The 17447-nt window shown below is 42.0% G+C and overlaps 1 protein-coding gene across 6 annotated transcripts in view; it reads right to left on the reverse strand.

Moving 5' to 3' along the window:
* RNLS (renalase, FAD dependent amine oxidase) overlaps positions 1-17447 on the reverse strand; it is a 255996-nt gene that overhangs the window by 54717 nt on the left and 183832 nt on the right. The gene's annotated exons all lie outside the window — the stretch shown is intronic.

A 17447-nucleotide genomic window follows, 5' to 3' on the forward strand; every position in this document is an offset into this window, starting at 1 on the left:
CTCTGCCTACATGTGATCTGTCTGTCAAATAAATAAATAAAATCTTTTTAAAAATTACTTGTTCTAAAGTAGTCTATAGTCTTCTTGTCTATAGGCAGCAGTAACAGTATGTCTTGAGGATCCCATCAAATAATGGGTAGCACAGTGGTTGGCATAGGACACATGTTCACCAAATAGCCACTTTTTCTATTATAGAGAAGAAAATATTTGTTCCAACTGGGATGGGGAAGGAGGTGATTTCCCTCCCTTCTCAGTCTCCATCTGTCTTCCTACTTGTCATGGAATTGCTTGTTCATATATGCACAGCTTTAAGAATCTGGGTTTCACAGAAGGCCACAATTCTATTCTGAAGACTTAGGCTGATTCAGTATATGAAACATATACAAACATATACATATATTTGTATATGAAACATATACAAATTTTTTGTGTAAATATAGAAAACTGTCCTAATCTATAACAGGAGGGATAGGCAGACCTAAGGGATGGGCAGTATTTTAGCTAAACCTTAGGGAAGTGGCTTGAAGAGGTAGGGAGAAGGTAAGAAGGTTATTCAATGAATTATTTAAGCACGCTAATAAACCTAAACATTACTATAGCATATTCTTGGTTCCAGAATATTTTTGGAACTAGGACCTCACAGGATCTTCACAAAAGCCTTGCAAATAAGGTGTATTTACCAACCTTATTTTCCATCCCTAGGAAGCCGATATTCAGAGAGGTTAATGAACTGACCCTGAGTCACACAGCTTCCAAGTGGTGTGGCCAATGAAACCAGAATTCCCGCACTGGAGTCACATATATATCCTCTTTATTCCGCGCTCTCCCCTCCTGAGCTGTAATCTGAGCTCCCAAAATGTGTTCTACGCAACTAACGAATCGTTGAACACTACACAAAAACTTACGATGTCCTATGTGTTGGTGAACGAAACATCATTAAATAAATAAATTTTTTAAAAAATGAACTTTGGCATTTCTTTGTCCTCTGACATGAACGATTATTTTGTACTCACTTAGAAGTAACGGCATCATCGTGCCCTCTAACCATCACTGTTTGCCTTATTAAAAGCCTGAACTACTTGATGAGCAAATGATCTGACACTGGCCTTGTTATACTCCGCGTCTCTTGGGGTTCATTTTATTATTTAATTTGCTGCTACAGTTACGGCTTGATGTTACGCTCATTGCTTTCCGAGAAGGAGGAGGGGAAGGGTGAGATTCTTTATGGCAGTTGAGTACGCACTGTGTACTTGCAGGCTTATGGCTCTTTCTCTTTTTTTCAATTAAAAACCAAGCAACAAAACCGTGTCCTCAGCTGCCTGGTCACTGAAAGGGCCTAAATCTCTCTCTCTCTCTCTCTTTCTCTCGCTCTTCTCTCTAACCCCAATTGAAGGGCCAACCAGGTTGACAACCAAGATGGGCTCATTTCACCAGATTTTAGACAAGCTTGCCAAGTGGCATACCCCACTGAGGGCCCTGTGAAGAGGTAACTGGTCAGTCTCTAGCCAGGCCCAGAAATTAACTGTAAACACCCTTGCCTGCTCCGGGACCCCCACGGTTCACTCCCAGGACAGGGGGGTAGGACTTCTGACAGGAAAAACCTCTGTTTCTGGACATGCGCACTTATGAAATAGTTCATTGTCAGGGCCTGGAAAGTTTTACAATTGTTGTGGAGCCTAACAAAATGGTGTCATTTTGTTTGAAAAATATTCTTCTGCAGAATGCTGAGGGGAGCATCATTAGATCCCAAATACAGGTTTTTGGCAGGAACAATGATAGGCTTTCTACTGTTACGTATTCGAAAGGGCCATATATCCCCCAAACAAGGCTTAGATAAAAATGTCAAATTTCAGTATAATCAGTCTTTACCTGGATTCACCATCATTAAATTCTGAACCAGCAGCGTTATCTAATTATACTGCATGGATGTGTGATGTGTGGATACATGGGGAGACAGAGAACAGGGAGAGAGAGAGAGAAAGGCCTGAGCTGTACTCTTGAATAACATCAAGTCTTTGCATTTTCTTGTTTCATTTCTTTTTTTTTTTAAAAGATTTTATTTATTTATTTGACAGATAGAGATCACAAGGAGGCAGAGAAGCAGATAGAGAGACAGGAGAAAGCAGGCTCCCTGCTGAGCAGAGAGCCCGATGCGATGCGGGGCTCGATCCCAGGACCCCGGGATCATGACCTGAGCCAAAGGCAGAGGCTTAACCCACTGAGCCACCCAGGTGCCCCCATTCTCTTGTTTCTTAGCCTATAAAAGAAAGCTAAACATACATATTCTGCCTATTTCATATATATATGTGTGTATATATATATATATATATATATATATATTTTTTTTTTTTTAAGATTTTATTTATTGATTTGAGAAAGAGAGAGAGAATGAGAATGAGCCGGGGGTGGGGAGGGGAGAAGCAGAGGGAGAATCAGACTCCCCATTGAGCAGGGATCCCAACACTGGATTTGATCCCAGGACCCTGACATCATGACCTGAGCTGAAGGCAGATGCTTAACCAACTGAGCTACCCAGGCGTCCGTCCCTATTTCCTCTATTTTTTTGGTATTCATTCATTCATTCATTCATTCATTCATCACCGACTTTATGCCAGGCACTGTTCTAGATATCAGAAGTTGAAGTCTGTGCTCTCATATAGCTCACATTCTAGTGGGGAAGAGGCCAGTTATAATCTGAGAAGCAAGTCAGTGGCATGTCAGCTGGTGAGAAGAACTATAAAGAAAAATGAAGCAGGATAAATGGAGAAACGTGACAGGTCTGGGTGGTCAGGCTGTCAGGGATCTATGTCTCCTTAGAGGATTTTATTCTGATTGACACGGGTAGTTACTGCTGGGTATGAGCCAAAGACAGGTAAGGACCCAGCCTCTGTTTCAGAGACTATCATTCTGGCTACAGATAAAGACTCCAAGAGAGGAAGTGGGGACAGCTATTGGAGTCACATTAGAATGGAGATAACAGAGAGGCGGGTCAGAAGCCGTTCCATCTTGGATGGGATATACGTGTGTGTGTATGTATGTGTGTGTGTGTGTGTCTATCTGGGTGTGTATAAGTGCATTTACCTTATCTATTTTATACATGTGTATATGTATATACGTATATGCCACATATACACATATACATTTGTCAATACGTATCATGCAATTTTTAATTTTCATGCAGAAAAGTACGCCTTGATGAATGTTCCTACAAACAGACCAGTATAACCCCCAGCTAGATGAAGAAACAGAACATTATGAGACCCCCAGAAAGGAGTCCCTCAATACTAAGTTTGTGATATTTACAGATACTGTTCGGATGTAGCTGTAGTTCATTCCCCACTGCCGGGATAGTTCTGCTGCCCTTTCTTGACCCCCTCTGCTGTGGATGGCCATGGGGACTGCTTGCACTATTCGGCAACGACAAGCGTCACGTGAGGAACATAGTATGTGTTTCTCTCGGGTCAGTACCTAGTGCTGGGACTCCTAAACACGGGGTTCCTTTCCACTCAGCTTTCCCAGATCCTGCCAGATGTTTTCTGAAGCGATTGTGCCCATCTGCACTACCCGCCCTCACCACCCCCCTGCCCCCACCATGGACAGAAGTTCAGTGGCTCCCTGCCTTCCTCCCTAGTTGCTACTACCTATCTGCCTTCTTAATTTGGGGGTGTAATGACATCACACTGTGCATTTATTTGCATTTATTTGCATTGCTAATGACTCATGTTTGGAAAACCTGCCTTGTTTATTTGGATATCCTTTGCAATCACCTGTTCAAATCTTTGCTCATTGTTCTTGGGTTGGCTGCCGTTTTCTTACTGCTATATAGGAGTTCTTTACATATTCTGGACAGGAGTCTTGTATGTGAGTTATAGGCTTTCTTCTCCATGGCCTGAATTTTTACTGTCTTAATCGTGTGATTTGATGAACAGAGTTTTAATTTAATTTAATTTTTTAAATATTTTATTTATTTATTTATTTGTCAGAGAGAAAGAGTGCACAAGCAGGCAGAGGCGGAGAGAGAAGCAGGCTCCCCACCGAGGAGCCTGATGCAGGACTCGATCCCAGGACCCCAGGACCATGACCCAAGCCAAAGGCAGTGGCCCAACTGACTGAGCCACCCAGGCGTCCCCAGAGTTTTAATTTTAATACAATTTACCATTTTCCCCATCTGTAGTATTTTATTTATTTACTCTTTCTGAAAGCTTTATGCGTTTACCATGCATAGGGTTTTAGACATATTTGGAAGATAAAGCAGCCGTGATCCCTGTGGGCTGGCAAAGGTGGTGTGAGGAAAAGAGATCAAATGGGGAATAGAAGGGACCCTACTTCTCACCTCCTCTAGCTAAACAAACAACAGCTTTCTTATGCTCTAATTTTTGAAGTTACGATGTATAAATAAATCACTAGAGGGGCGCCTGTGTGGCTCAGTCAGTTAAGTGTCTGACTTTTAGTTTCAGCTTAGATATACCAGAGTCTTAAGATAAAGCCTCGCATTGGGTTCTGCATTTGACAGAGTCTACTTGTCCTTCTCCCTCTGCTCCTTTCCTTGTTCTCTCTCATTCATAAATAAAATTTTTTAAAAAGATTGTATTTATTTATTTGACAGAGAGAGAGAGAGACAACGAGGGAGGGAACACAAGCAGGTGAGTGAGAGAGGGAGAAGCAGTCTCCCCACAGAGCAGGGAGTCGGAAGCGGGGCTCGAACCCAGGACCCTGGGATCATGGCCAGAGCCAAAGGCAGATGCTTAACTGACGGAACCCCCCAGGGGCCTCAAACAAATAATTATTTTTAAAAACTCACTAGATTGTAAGCAAATTCAGGCAAGGGCCATGCCTCAGTAACTTTGTGTGTCCAGGCCCTCCCAACGATGACTGATATATTCAATAAATTATTAAATGAAGGCTCGTCATCCTTATCTTAGAATATTTGGATAGTACACAAGGCATAAATAGGTGAAAGGGGAAATAATCACCATAATCCTCCCTGTCTGGAGAAAAAGCAACTATTATTAACATGTTGGTTATTTTTTTCTTCAATATTTTCCTGGCTTTTTTCTTTAAACATGGTCGTGCTGAGAGTATACATACTATTTTGCAATACTGCATTTTTGCTTACCTTAGGACAAAAAATGTCATCGTAAACATGATTTTTAAAGCCCCCACAAAATGTGATGGAATGGACTTCATGTAATTGACTTAACACTTCTACTAAGGTTGGATATTTGTTTCCTCTTTTTTTTTTTTTTTTTGGTCTATTATAATTAAAGCCGTCATGTGTATCTTTGTGCATTGATCTTTATCTGTGTTTTTGATCATTTCCTTAAGACGGAATATTGGACGTGGAATTACTCTTACACTGATTTTCAGAAAGACTGTACCAGCTCATACTTTGGCTCGCAGAGTATGAAAGACCCATTTCCCCGTGTCCTTGCCCCTGTTAGGTATGATCTATTTTCTTCATAATTCAACAGGAAAACCAGATCTTATTTTGGTTTTAACATGTATTTCTGACATACTGATGAGACTAAACAGTCTTCATCTATGTATTTTCTCTTTTGCAAATAATTGATTCATGTTGTTTTGCTAACTGGTCTACTAGATTCTTCATGCTAATAAGTGGATTCTTACTAATGGGTGAGATATTACAGAGGTTCTCCATTTACTGTACATTATAAAAGTTTGCCTCAGTGCTGTTTACTTTCTTAGTATCATATACCATGATCTAATCATATGTATGTAGATAATCTGTCAGTTGTTTTCTCTCGCTCGCTCGCTCACTTGCATGTTTAAACATGGAGAGACCAGAACCAGGTTCGCACTGGTTATTCCTGCTTCCCCACACCCACCCCTGCCCTTCTCTGCTCTGCTATGGGCCCAGGGTTACTGCTGAATTCCCTTGAGCTCTGGTTTCTGGAAGGCTGTGGCCAATAAGAGGTATAGGCAGGAGGCGGACTACAGGGGGGAAGGAGACAGGTTGTACCATTGATTGCTTCTCTCCTTCCTGCCCTGCCAGGTGCTGGCAGAGGCTGAGCTCCTCTGCGGCTAACGTTCCTTTCAGGCAGCTCTCCTTCTGTGGTTCCATCCCTCCTGGGGCATCAGACGCCATGTTTTCTTCCAGCTTCGGAGTAGCAATGGCTCCCTGTTGCCACTGTCCTGAGATGCCACAATATTCTTTGCTGGTGGCCTTACCCTTAAACACCGTTCTAAATGCCCTTTCCTTAAACTCCTTCAGCAAAAACCTTTTCACTTCATATTTCTTGCTGGGACCATGACTGAAACACTATTAAAGCATGCTTTCTTCTAGTTTCTTCTAGCAAAGCACTCTAAAAGCAAAGCATACTACATTCTCTTCTTGTGGATGGTAGACATCCACCTCTTAAAGCCAAATCCTTGGGCTCAGGAGTATATTGAGTGAGAATATCTTGTGGTCAAGAAGGTCTGTGTTTTCATAGGCAAACAAAGGACTGCTTTCCACTCTCTTTCTCGTAAACTAATGCTGACTTTTGGGCATGACAACAAATATTTCAATGTTAATAGCAGAACAGACATCTTTTAGCTCTCCCTTGGCGTTCATTATCAATTCATTATCAATATTGTAGTTCATGCTAAAATCCTGCTCAATTTGATGGCTGGTGTTCAAAGCCTTAACCCCCTAGAAGTTTTGGGGTTTATAGCCAATTATGGAGGATTGCTAATTTCCTGATTTGCCACTCAATATAAAGAATTTCAGCTCAGGGACAGTTGAAATCAAGAAATCAGAATTGTATTCTGAGTATTTAAGGGCTGCATGGAGGACACTAGCTGCTCCTGGTTTATTTATTATTGCTTTTTTTAATTTAATTTTTTAAAAAGATTTTATTTATTTATTTGACACAGAGAGAGAGAGGCAGCGCAAGTGGGGGTGTGGCAGGGAGAGGGAGAAGCAGACTTTCTGCTGAGCAGGGAGCCCAGTGTGGAACTTGATCTCAGGACCCCGAGCTCATGACCTAAGCCAAACACAGTCACTTAACCAACTGAGCCACCCAGGCGCCCTTAAGTTTTCATTTTAATTCAAGGTGTACAATACAGTAATTCAGCATTTCCATTTTGCTTTTCTTATCTTTTATGTTGAATTCCAAGAAAGGTAAATTTTATGTGCCAGCTCAACTCCTAACATTAGGCTGGCTAGTCCTGTGGGTACCTGAAGCCAATAGCATTTTTGCCAGAGAAGCTGTTCCTCTTTATTCAAAGTGGCTATAGAAACAGGGCCGAAAGACCCGTTTTCTGTAAATGGTTCTTCTAGTAGCCCAAGACAGAGTTTGAACTTTCACCATTCACGAGTCCTGCCTTTTGATGAAGAGCAACCCCGACTTGCCTCTCGTTTCACACCACCTGAAATAAACTGAATGTTCCCTTGGACTCTACAGGTGGAGAAGCCATGAAGCCTGGAAGCCCAGTTTCAAAAATAGTTTTGGCAAGTAATAAATCTCGGGTTTATTGGTGACAGACTTCAGCAGGTGTATAACAATGCGGGATTTCCCTGGGGAAATATTCCTCTTATTGGGAGAGCACCTCTGGAATCAGAAAAATTGGGATTTGAATTCTGGTTCTGACATTTATCCATGTGACCTTGGTCAAGTGAGCTAATCCCTCCAAGCTCCTGTTGCCTGGTGAAGGGAGAATAATAATGCTGCCTGCTTGAAAGGATTGTTAAGAAAATTAAATTAGGTGATAGTAAGTGCTCAGCAAAGTGCCAGCCACGTAATCATTGTACTGGAAAAACCCCACACCATCATTCTAGACTTGAAAAGCCTCAAGAGGTGCCTATGTGTATATTAGACTTTAGAAAATCGTTTTTAAAAAGCCTTTAGAGGGATGCCTGGGTGGCTCAGTTGGTTGGACAACTGCCTTCGGCTCAGGTCATGATCCCGGAGTCCTGGGATCAAGTCCCACATCAGGCTCCCAGCTCCACGGGGAGTCTGCTTCTCCCTCTGACCTTCTCCTCGCTCATGCTCTCTCTCACTTTCTCTCTCTCAAATAAATAAATAAAATCTTTAAAAAAAATTTAAAAAAAAATTAAAAGCCTTTAGAGGTAACATCTTAATAGTTCAAGCATCTCAAGATATTACTAAGTTAATTAAGACAGCTCTCTGGCTAGTAAAATATAGTCCATATGCTTCGCCCATCAGAGTGGAGGGTCACAAACCAAAATTTTTCTGTGAAAAGTAAGTTGTAAAGATGCCAAAAGCATTTCAGACCAAAAAAAAATTTTTTTTAATAAACATAAATTGGGAAATTATTTAGCTAGCAAATTCAGGGTGCTGAATGTTTAAAGATTTATCTCTTTTTATACACATATAATGTATTATTTGCTTCAGGGGTACAGGTCTGTGAATCACCAGCCTTACACATGTCACAGCACTCACCACAGCACATAGCCTCCCCAGTGTCCATTGCCCTGACACCCCATCCCTTCCACCCTCCTCTCCTCCAGCAACATTTATCTCTTTTTTTTTTTAAGATTTTATTTATTTATTTGACAGAGAGAGAGATCACAAGTAAGCAGAGAGGCAGGCAGAGAGAAAGGAGGAAGCAGGCTCCCTGCTGAGCAGAGAACCTGATGCGGGGCTCCATCCCAGGACCCCGAGATCATGGCCTGAACTGAAGGCAGAGGCTTAACCCACTGAGCCACCCAGGAGCCCCACATTTATCTTTTGAGAGGAATGAAAGCCCACACTCCGGGGGGTCCTTCCTGTAGTCCACCTGCCTGCGTCAGAGTTTTTAAGTCCTAATCCTATCTCACAATTGTATAAAAGCAAGAGGTACCAAAGAGATAGGTTTCTCTGTATTGTCCTTTTGCCATTTGGCAGAAAAAAAATTTTTAAGAATGTTGTTTCTTTTTTTAAGATTTTAATCATTTATTTGAGAAAGAGAGAGAGAGCGCGAGAGAGCACGAGCAGGGGGAGGCGCAGAGAGAGAAGCAGACTCCCCCTCGCCCGCTGAGTAGGCAGCCTGATGGGGGGCTCGATCCCCAGACTCTGGATCATGAGCTGAGCTGAAGACAGACACTTACCCGACTGAGCCACCTGGGCACCCCTGATAGAAATATTTGGACAAAAATTTAGGATGGAGCTGGTTTTACACCCATGTGCTCAGGAGACTGCTAATCATTACACAAATGCAAACTTCAGTGGGCACACTTCATCTAGTTAGGCAGAGCTAATTTTTGGACTCCTCAAAATGCATTCAAAAGCACAAGCATGTTAGGACAATTAGGTTCATATCTAAGAGAAGTTTGTCTTCATGTTTCCCCAGCTTTGGGGGACCCTAACAATCAAGGCATTAAGTGGAATCGAAGAGGGAAGAAAAGAACATAAAGATACCAGAAATTTCTAGAGTCTAATCATACTTAATTGATCCTGACTTGATGTTAGTTTGTTTCCAGTAAGGATAACAACAAACAAAAAGGTTTTTAGGAGCAAGTTCTCAGGCGCCCGCGATTAAACAGACAATCCTGGGCAGATTTCCGCTCCCTGCGCCCTCCCCATCTCTGAAATCATAGAAAGATGATCTGTCCGGGAAAAGAGACAACGTTTTTTGCCTGCTCTCTGCTTCTCCTGCCTTTCTGCAAGCCCCATCCCTGTGGCCTTTCAAAGAGACTATTCCGCTGTCTAGACAGGCCTGTAGTTGGCTTTCCATGAAGCCTCTGCCTTTCCCACAAGCGCACCGGCTCTGCTGCTTTCCAAACTCGAAGCCCACCCTTCCCTTTATCTGGATGGAGGGCCTGTGAAACCAAAATAAGAGTCCATTGTTTCTATAGCAACGAGTTCTAACAGTGGGATTAGAAAAATAAACATTTCTCCCTCCTGCGCTGGAGCTGTTTTCTGAAAGAATGAGGGGTCGTTTCCCTCTGGTGTGGTTTACTATAGGCCTACTGTGTGCCCACCCCTATGCCAGTCACTGTGAAACACCTCTTAACAACGTTGTAGAGTCTGGGGACAGGACGTGGGCTGAGACCGAAGATAATTTTACCCTGATTAGTAATTGTTTCATCCTCGGGAGGCTTCTTTTGGGATTTCAAAACAGAAAGGTAGCTGGCTTTCGTGTTGTCTTTGCGCAACGTATGCAGTAAGTCTAAAAACCACAAGAATAAGGCTGGAAAGCCTACCCTTATCTCCACGTGTTCTCAGCTTTTATACTACTATACCGTCATTCTTCTTGTAGGAAAGGCGCTGAGTTTCCGATGAGAGAGAACATGAAAAATATCACAGAATATCAGGCATATTTTTACAACCACTCTTCCCAGACTATCCATTTATGGCTTTACGTCCGTGCCATCCATGAGCAATACGGTCATTCTAAAATTCATGATAATAAAAACTGTATTACACGTCACCTCGTATTTTTATTAGCTACCTATTTTTTATATTTATGGCCAGAGTGACTTAACACCGAGGCAATGACTTGGAGAATTAATACTCCAGCTCAGAACTTGTATCGCTTTTAGAAATCAGAAAGCAATGTTCCAAGGGCCTGGAATCTGGGGTATTGAGGCAAAATGTCAGAATCTGGTGGTGTAAGCTCTAGGACACTGCGAAATATGTTTGTCTTGTACTTGGCAAATCCACTGGCTTCTTTTCTGTTTACATAATAATGACTCCCCACAATGCTTCGCTAAAGCCAAAGCAAATAAACTGGACATGGGGGAATAAATGTGTAAGTGGCACCAGCCTTCATTTAGTGGGAGCTCATGACATTCTCCTTGCCTTAAAATCAGCACACTCCCGGGGCACCTGGGTGGCTCAGTCTGTTAAGCATCTGCCTCAGGCTCAGGTCATGATCCCAGGGGCTCAGGTCATGATCCCAGGGTTATAGGATCGAGTCCCACATCCAGCTCTCTGCTTGTCCGGAAGGAAGCCTGCTTCTCCCTCTCACCCTGAGGCTCCCCCTGCTTGTGTTCTCTCTCTGTCAAATAAAATAATAAAATTTTTTTTTTTAATCAGTACATTCCCATTACCAACGCAAGCTGCCATCTGATGAAAACATGATTACTTTTGATCTTCATATCCATTTACCTTTTCCTTGCAATACTTTTAAAATTTCTTACACCCATACACTGCTCTGTACTTTAGTAAAATATTGCCCTTTTTGCTTTGTTTTCTCTGTTTTGTTTCCATTTTATGCATGCTGCTAAGCTGAATGTGTTTGCCACCGGGTTTCTGTTGTTTCTCCCTATTTCTCCTCTAACTTGCACGTCACCGCGAATGCTTAACATCAGTGATTGGACAAGAGGTCATTCTGAGCCGCAGGTTCGCATATCTGAGCCTTGGCAAAAAACTTGATGTGTGGAAATAAGTGTATCTCGATATAATGTGACATACGCATTTCTCCTCACTGAGCTTTACTTTCCCTTTCTGTTCAGTAGTAAAGGGTGTGACTTCACTTATAGGGTGGTCACGAGGATTGGACTGAAAATTTTGTACTGGACCTATTATGAAAATTACAGGTATATGAAATACCCAGCACAGAGTAGGGACTAATTAAAAAAAAAATTAACAATGATTACTTCGGTTGCCATCCCAAGGAAAGGGACGAATAAGACAGACTTAATTGGTATAGGAAGGTAGAACTCTTAAATCAGGAGGTTCACAAGTGGGAGCCAGAAAGGAAGAATACAAAGAATTTTTCCTGTCTCATCTCTAGGAGGACATGTTTTTATAGCCTCAAGGTATTTGCTTCTGATCTATGATGTAACTTTAGTTAAATACCATTTTATCACAAAGTCTATGCTAGGGGCACTTGGGTGGCTCAGTCGGTGAAGCATCTGCCTTCAGCTCAGGTCATGATCTCAGGGTCCCTATGTCGGGCTCTCTGCTCAGTGGGGAGCCTGCTTCTCCCTCTCCCTTAGCCCCTACCCACGGCTCATGCTCTCTCTCATCCTCTCTCTCAAATAAATAAAATCTTAAAAAAAAGAAAGTTTACTCTACCAAAAATTTTCCTTTCCTTTCCGATATCTGTTTTTACCAGGCCTCTGTTATTGGTTGGAGTTAGTATCTAATTGAACACTAATGCCATTAACCAAAGTACCTCGATACCCTGAAACACAGTAACTGTCCTCCTTCCTTGTCATGATCCATGGTTCTGTCATTTGTAGTAGAATCGAAACATCAATTCCTCCTTGGCTCTCCTGCCCTAATACTCCTACCTCACACACCTGTTCCTCCTACCTTGCAGGTAAACGTGTCCACCTGCTAGGGTGTGATCACCACCACAGGATGACAAACAGAAGCTTGTCACCACGGTATTTAAAGAGCAAATTCCAAAGAGCAGACCTTTCTCCACACCGGTGTCTGCTTAGGGACACTGAAATGGAGCTAGTCTCATGCATGACATCGAAATTTAGAGTAAAATGACCGGATCACCCTCTGAGATCTTTCCAGACATCTCTGGTTTCCCGATAGGTCTTGGGGATCCCAAGTGCATGAGAATTCAACTGTAGATCCTCTTCCCAAGCTCGCACTGCACCCACACTGCCCCCGTTTCCAGCTTTGGCAGCAGACAGGCTGTCTGGCTCAGATGCATCCCAAGGGCTTCCCCTGGCCACCTGCTTTCCTCCGCTGAGAGGCCCAGTCATCTCCTTGCCACGTGCCCACCTTCTCACTAAACTGCCCTGCTGTCCCATCACAGGAAGATCCCTCGTGAGCTCACCCATTGCCTTCTCTCCCTTCTCCCTTTCTTTCTACATAGGAACGAGACATGGGCCCCTATCAGCGTAGCAGGATGGACTAAATCCTTGCCCCCTAATAAACTGAAAGTGGCTTTACTAGTAAGTGATGTAGGAATAAGCAAAGCCACACAGTCGGTATTGAAATCCGAAGGAAGAAAGGACCCTTCTTGTGAGAGGGTCCTGACGTCCCCTTTGGGATCTCACGGAAGAACCCATTGACTTCCTCGTCTGGCATTTCCTCAATAACCGGGGTCCACTAGCCCTTTAACAATGTTCTCTATTTTATTTGGGCAAAAGGAAGTATGTCTATTTCACTCACGATAAGTGAGTTTTTGTGGGCAAGACTGAGATCGCAGATGAGATTGCTGGTTCTGTGGGAAGATCCATTCCTAATTTGAAACAACGGATTACCAGCAGAGCGGTCACCTGAGAGCTGCGGGAGTGGGAACGCATTTAGGCTCGAGTTTCTCCCTCAGCACCAAGGTCACTGTGCTGGTTTGTCCCCTTGCCTCAAGATTCAGGGATGTGGTACAAAACGAGAAAATCAGAATAGGCAGCCCATAAAAAAATTAATTCCCCTCTATCTCAAAGAATGCATAGTGAGAAATTGAATTGAATGATGCAGCGGATAAAATATTTATTTCTCAGATGCAATATAGATGAGTCAATGTCATTCTGAGAAATTTAACTTTTTAATTTGCTAACTCGGTGTTTGTATTTTATTAGCAATCGCAAAAGAATAATCTATTATTCTCCTGCAAGTGTCAAAAAGATGACGTTGCCGGGAGAGCAGCTCCATCTATTACTCCAGCAGGGCTGGGAAGAGCATGTAGTCTTTACTGTTCCTTGTCAGTCCCTGAGTCTAGGCCTCTATCCCTGTGGTGGCAGATACCCAGATGGGGTGGGTTTCTGCATTTGCATAACAGTGCGTATAGCAATTCAGTGGTGTGAAATGCAGAATCTTCTGCTGCAGACTTGGAGTCAGTTAACCCCACAATTAACATTGGTAAATATCACAGGTAGAATAAACAAACAGAAAATCATACATTTACATTAGTAATAGGAAAAGAACCCAGATGGCTTTGGTGAAGAACATAAAACTTTTTTTCTTTCTTTCTTTCTTTCTTTCTTTCTTTCTTTCTTTCTTTCTTTCTTTCTTTCTTTCTTTCAGGATTTTATTTATTTATTTGAGAGAGTATGAGCAAGAGAGAGAGCAGGAGCAGGGGGAAGGGCAGAAGGAGAGGGAGAAGCAGCTTCCCCACTGAGCAGGGAGCCCAAGGCAGGGTTCTGTAGATCCTGGGATCCTGAGATCAGGACCTGAGCCTAAGGCAGAGGCCTTACCTACAGACCATCCAGGTGCCCCAAAACTTGTGCTCTTGTTGGAAAAATTTTTCTCTGTTTTAATAGTCTTGGTAAAAATGCTACCCTACAGGCTAATGCGCTTAGCACATAAAAAAACAATATTAACACCTTCCACTTTGCCAGAGATACCAACCCATTAATTATAAATCATTTATTAAACTTAATGAATTCTTTTATACCAGAAAATTCTCTTGGAACAAAATAATATCTGTATGGCTCATTAAAATCAGACAAAATTAGCTATACTTGAGCTTCTTACTTTCTTGAATATAATTCAAAAAATATTCTTTAATGGGGCGCCTGGGTGGCTCAGTGGGTTAAGCCTCTGCCTTTGGCTCAGGTGATGATCTCAGGGTCCTGGAATTGAGTCCCGCATCGGGCTCTCTGCTCAGCAAGGAGCCTGCTTCCCCCTCTATCTCTGCCTGCCTCTCTGCCTACTTGTGATCTCTCTCTGTCAAATAAATAAATAAAATCTTTAAAAATATATATATTCTTTAAAAAGCTCAAATACAACATAAGATGTATTCTCCACATCTCTCTCTCTCATACACTCTCACACACACATACACACATACACACACACACACACACACACACACACACAGAGAAACAAATTTTTTATTTCTTCTAAACTTACTCATTCAACCCCCAGTAGAAGACAACTAAATAGTAACTACTACAGGGGGAAGAAATGAAATTTTATGTTCGGTACAGTGCCTGCTTTAATGTTCAAGAGCGAGATAAATTAAAGAAAGGGAATTTTTTGGTTTTTGTTTATTTAAATGTGAAAATATATTGCTACTTAAGCAGAATAATTTTTCACAATAAATAATTTTTTCACATTCTAATAAAATGGTCAGTTTCTAATAGCATTTTGAGGAAAAAGAAACTCTTTCCAGGCCAAAGTTTTGCTTTTTTATATTTGTTTTTAAATTTTTAAAAAAGATTTTATTTATTTATCTGAGAGAGAGACACACAGATAGCAAGAGAGAGTATGAGTGGGGACGAGAGGGAGAAGCAGGGAGCACATGAGGGGGCTCGATCCCAGGACCCCAGGATCATGACCCGAGCCAAAGGCAGACTCTTAACTGACTGAGCCACCCGGTTGCCCCTGTTTTGTTTTTTTTTGCACTAGGGAAAAACAGTGTGATAAAATGTAGTCCAATGTCTTTGTTTTTCTCATCTTCCTTTTTAACTCCTCTGCTGCTCTTTCTTCCAGAGAATGAATGACATTGGAAGAACTTTCAGTCTGACCTGGGATAAATGGTCTCAAGGTATTTGACCTGCACTTTCTTGACAACCAGTGTGGCAGGTAGATTTTTCCCACTTAGCTGTAACAATACCCCTCACCCGCCACTCTCTTCTTATATCCTTTCTATCAAGAGGTAAGGGCTCTGTCCCCTTCTTTTGAATCTGAGAGGGTTTGGACCTAAGGCAGAACTGACACTATGTGACTTTTGAGCGAAGTCAATAAAAAAAGGAAACGATTTATGCTTGGTTCTCCTGGACAGTCAATCTTGGAACCCAGCCGCCATGTTAGGAAGAATCCCAGCCACCCAAGGGGATGCATAGGTTTCCAGTCGCCTGCTCCAGCTTCCACCAGCATCACCCCACAGACATGTGAGTAAAGAAGCTACTATACCCCAGCTCTTGAGTCTTTCCAGCTGAAACTCTAGACATTGTGGAGCAGAGGTAAGTTGTCCCCATTGTAACATGTCCAAATTTTTATTTTATTTTATTTTTTATTTTTAGAGATTTTATTTATTTACTTGAGAGAGAAGGAGTGAGAGAGAGAACATGAGAGGGAAAAGGGTCAGAAGGAGAAGCAGACTCCCTGCTGACCAGGGAGCCCGATGCAGGGCTCGATCCCAAGACTCCAGGATCATGACCTGAGCTGAAGGCAGTTATTTAACCAACTGAGCCACCTAGGCACGCCCCCCAACTTTTTTTTTTAAGATTTTATTTATTTGACAGACAGAGATAACAACAAGTAGGCATAGAGGCAGCGGCCTGGGCTGGGGGTGGGAAAACAGGCTCCCCGCTGAGGAGAGAGCCCAATGTGGGGCTCAATCCCAGGACCCTGAGATCATGACCTGAGCCAAAGGCAAACGCTTAACCCACTGAGTCACCCAGGTGCCCCTGTGTCCAAATTTTTAAACTGCAGTTTTCTTGATGTGATATAATGGTTGTTTTGTCACTAAATTTGGGGGTGACTTGTCATACTGCAACAGAAAACAGTAACAACCAGAGAGGTCAATCATCTTTTCATATGTTTACCAACCCTTTGAATTTCTTCTGCACGTTGCCTATTCATAAACTTTCCCATTTGGATCTGAGAGAGAGAGAGATGTTTCGTTTTGCTCATTTATTCTACATATAATCCTACACTTGTCACACATATTGTAAATATAGTCGACCAGTTGCTTGTTAGGTGATGGAGCAGTTTGAACCTCAGGTAGTCAAATTCTTCAATTCTTTTCAAATTTTGGTATTTTGTGTCTCTTTGAAAGAAAAGCTTTCCCAATTGAAGGTTATAAAATTAAAAAAAAAAAAAAAAGAAGAAGCTTCTATTTTCTTCCAGTACCTTTCCATCCCTACATATGATCAACCCTTTCCTTTCTGAAATGTATAACTTCAATTTTCTTTTCTTTGCACGCTTGCGTTACTCGCATCTCCTTATAACAACCCATCTCAGACTTTAACGTGCCTGCAGATTACCTAAGGATCTTGTTCGAGGGCTAACTCTGAGTCCACCAAGCTGCTGGATGACGCAGACCACATTTTGAATAGGCAGATCTCTCCTACGCTAAGTAGCAGTGATGATACTAGTCTCCTTGTCTTATTCATGACCTCAGTAAGAATTCTAATTACTCACCCCACTGATAAGGATGAAGAAACAAATTTAAATACATTGTCGCCCAACCAAGTAGCAAATGGCGGAGCAAGACTTGGCCTCACACGAATAATTTCAAAGCCCTTGTTCTTAATATTTACTCTACACTATCTCTCTGTGTTAAAACAAAGGTTAACGTCCATCTACCAGAGCCTGTTTTACAATGTAGATCACGTGTTCACCTATTTTAGAAAAACCTTCATCAAACATTTTACATATTAGTTATATATTCATTTTAATATTATATATATATATGGGCTTTAATATTTAGTTACTGAGAATAGGGTTTGGTTAACTACATCCCATAGTTTATCTGATTCCTGCCCGTTGTTCTATGGCCCTCCACCTGACAATGGGTTTTAAATTTTTAAATGATTCCAAAACATCAAAGGAAGAACCGTACCCGGTGCCACAGGAAAATGACATTCAAGCATAGTATCCATACATAAAGGTTCACTGGAACCAGCCATGTTCATGTGTTCTTTA

The sequence above is a fragment of the Mustela lutreola genome, chromosome 4, assembly GCF_030435805.1.
Source record: "Mustela lutreola isolate mMusLut2 chromosome 4, mMusLut2.pri, whole genome shotgun sequence".
NCBI lineage: Eukaryota > Metazoa > Chordata > Mammalia > Carnivora > Mustelidae > Mustela > Mustela lutreola.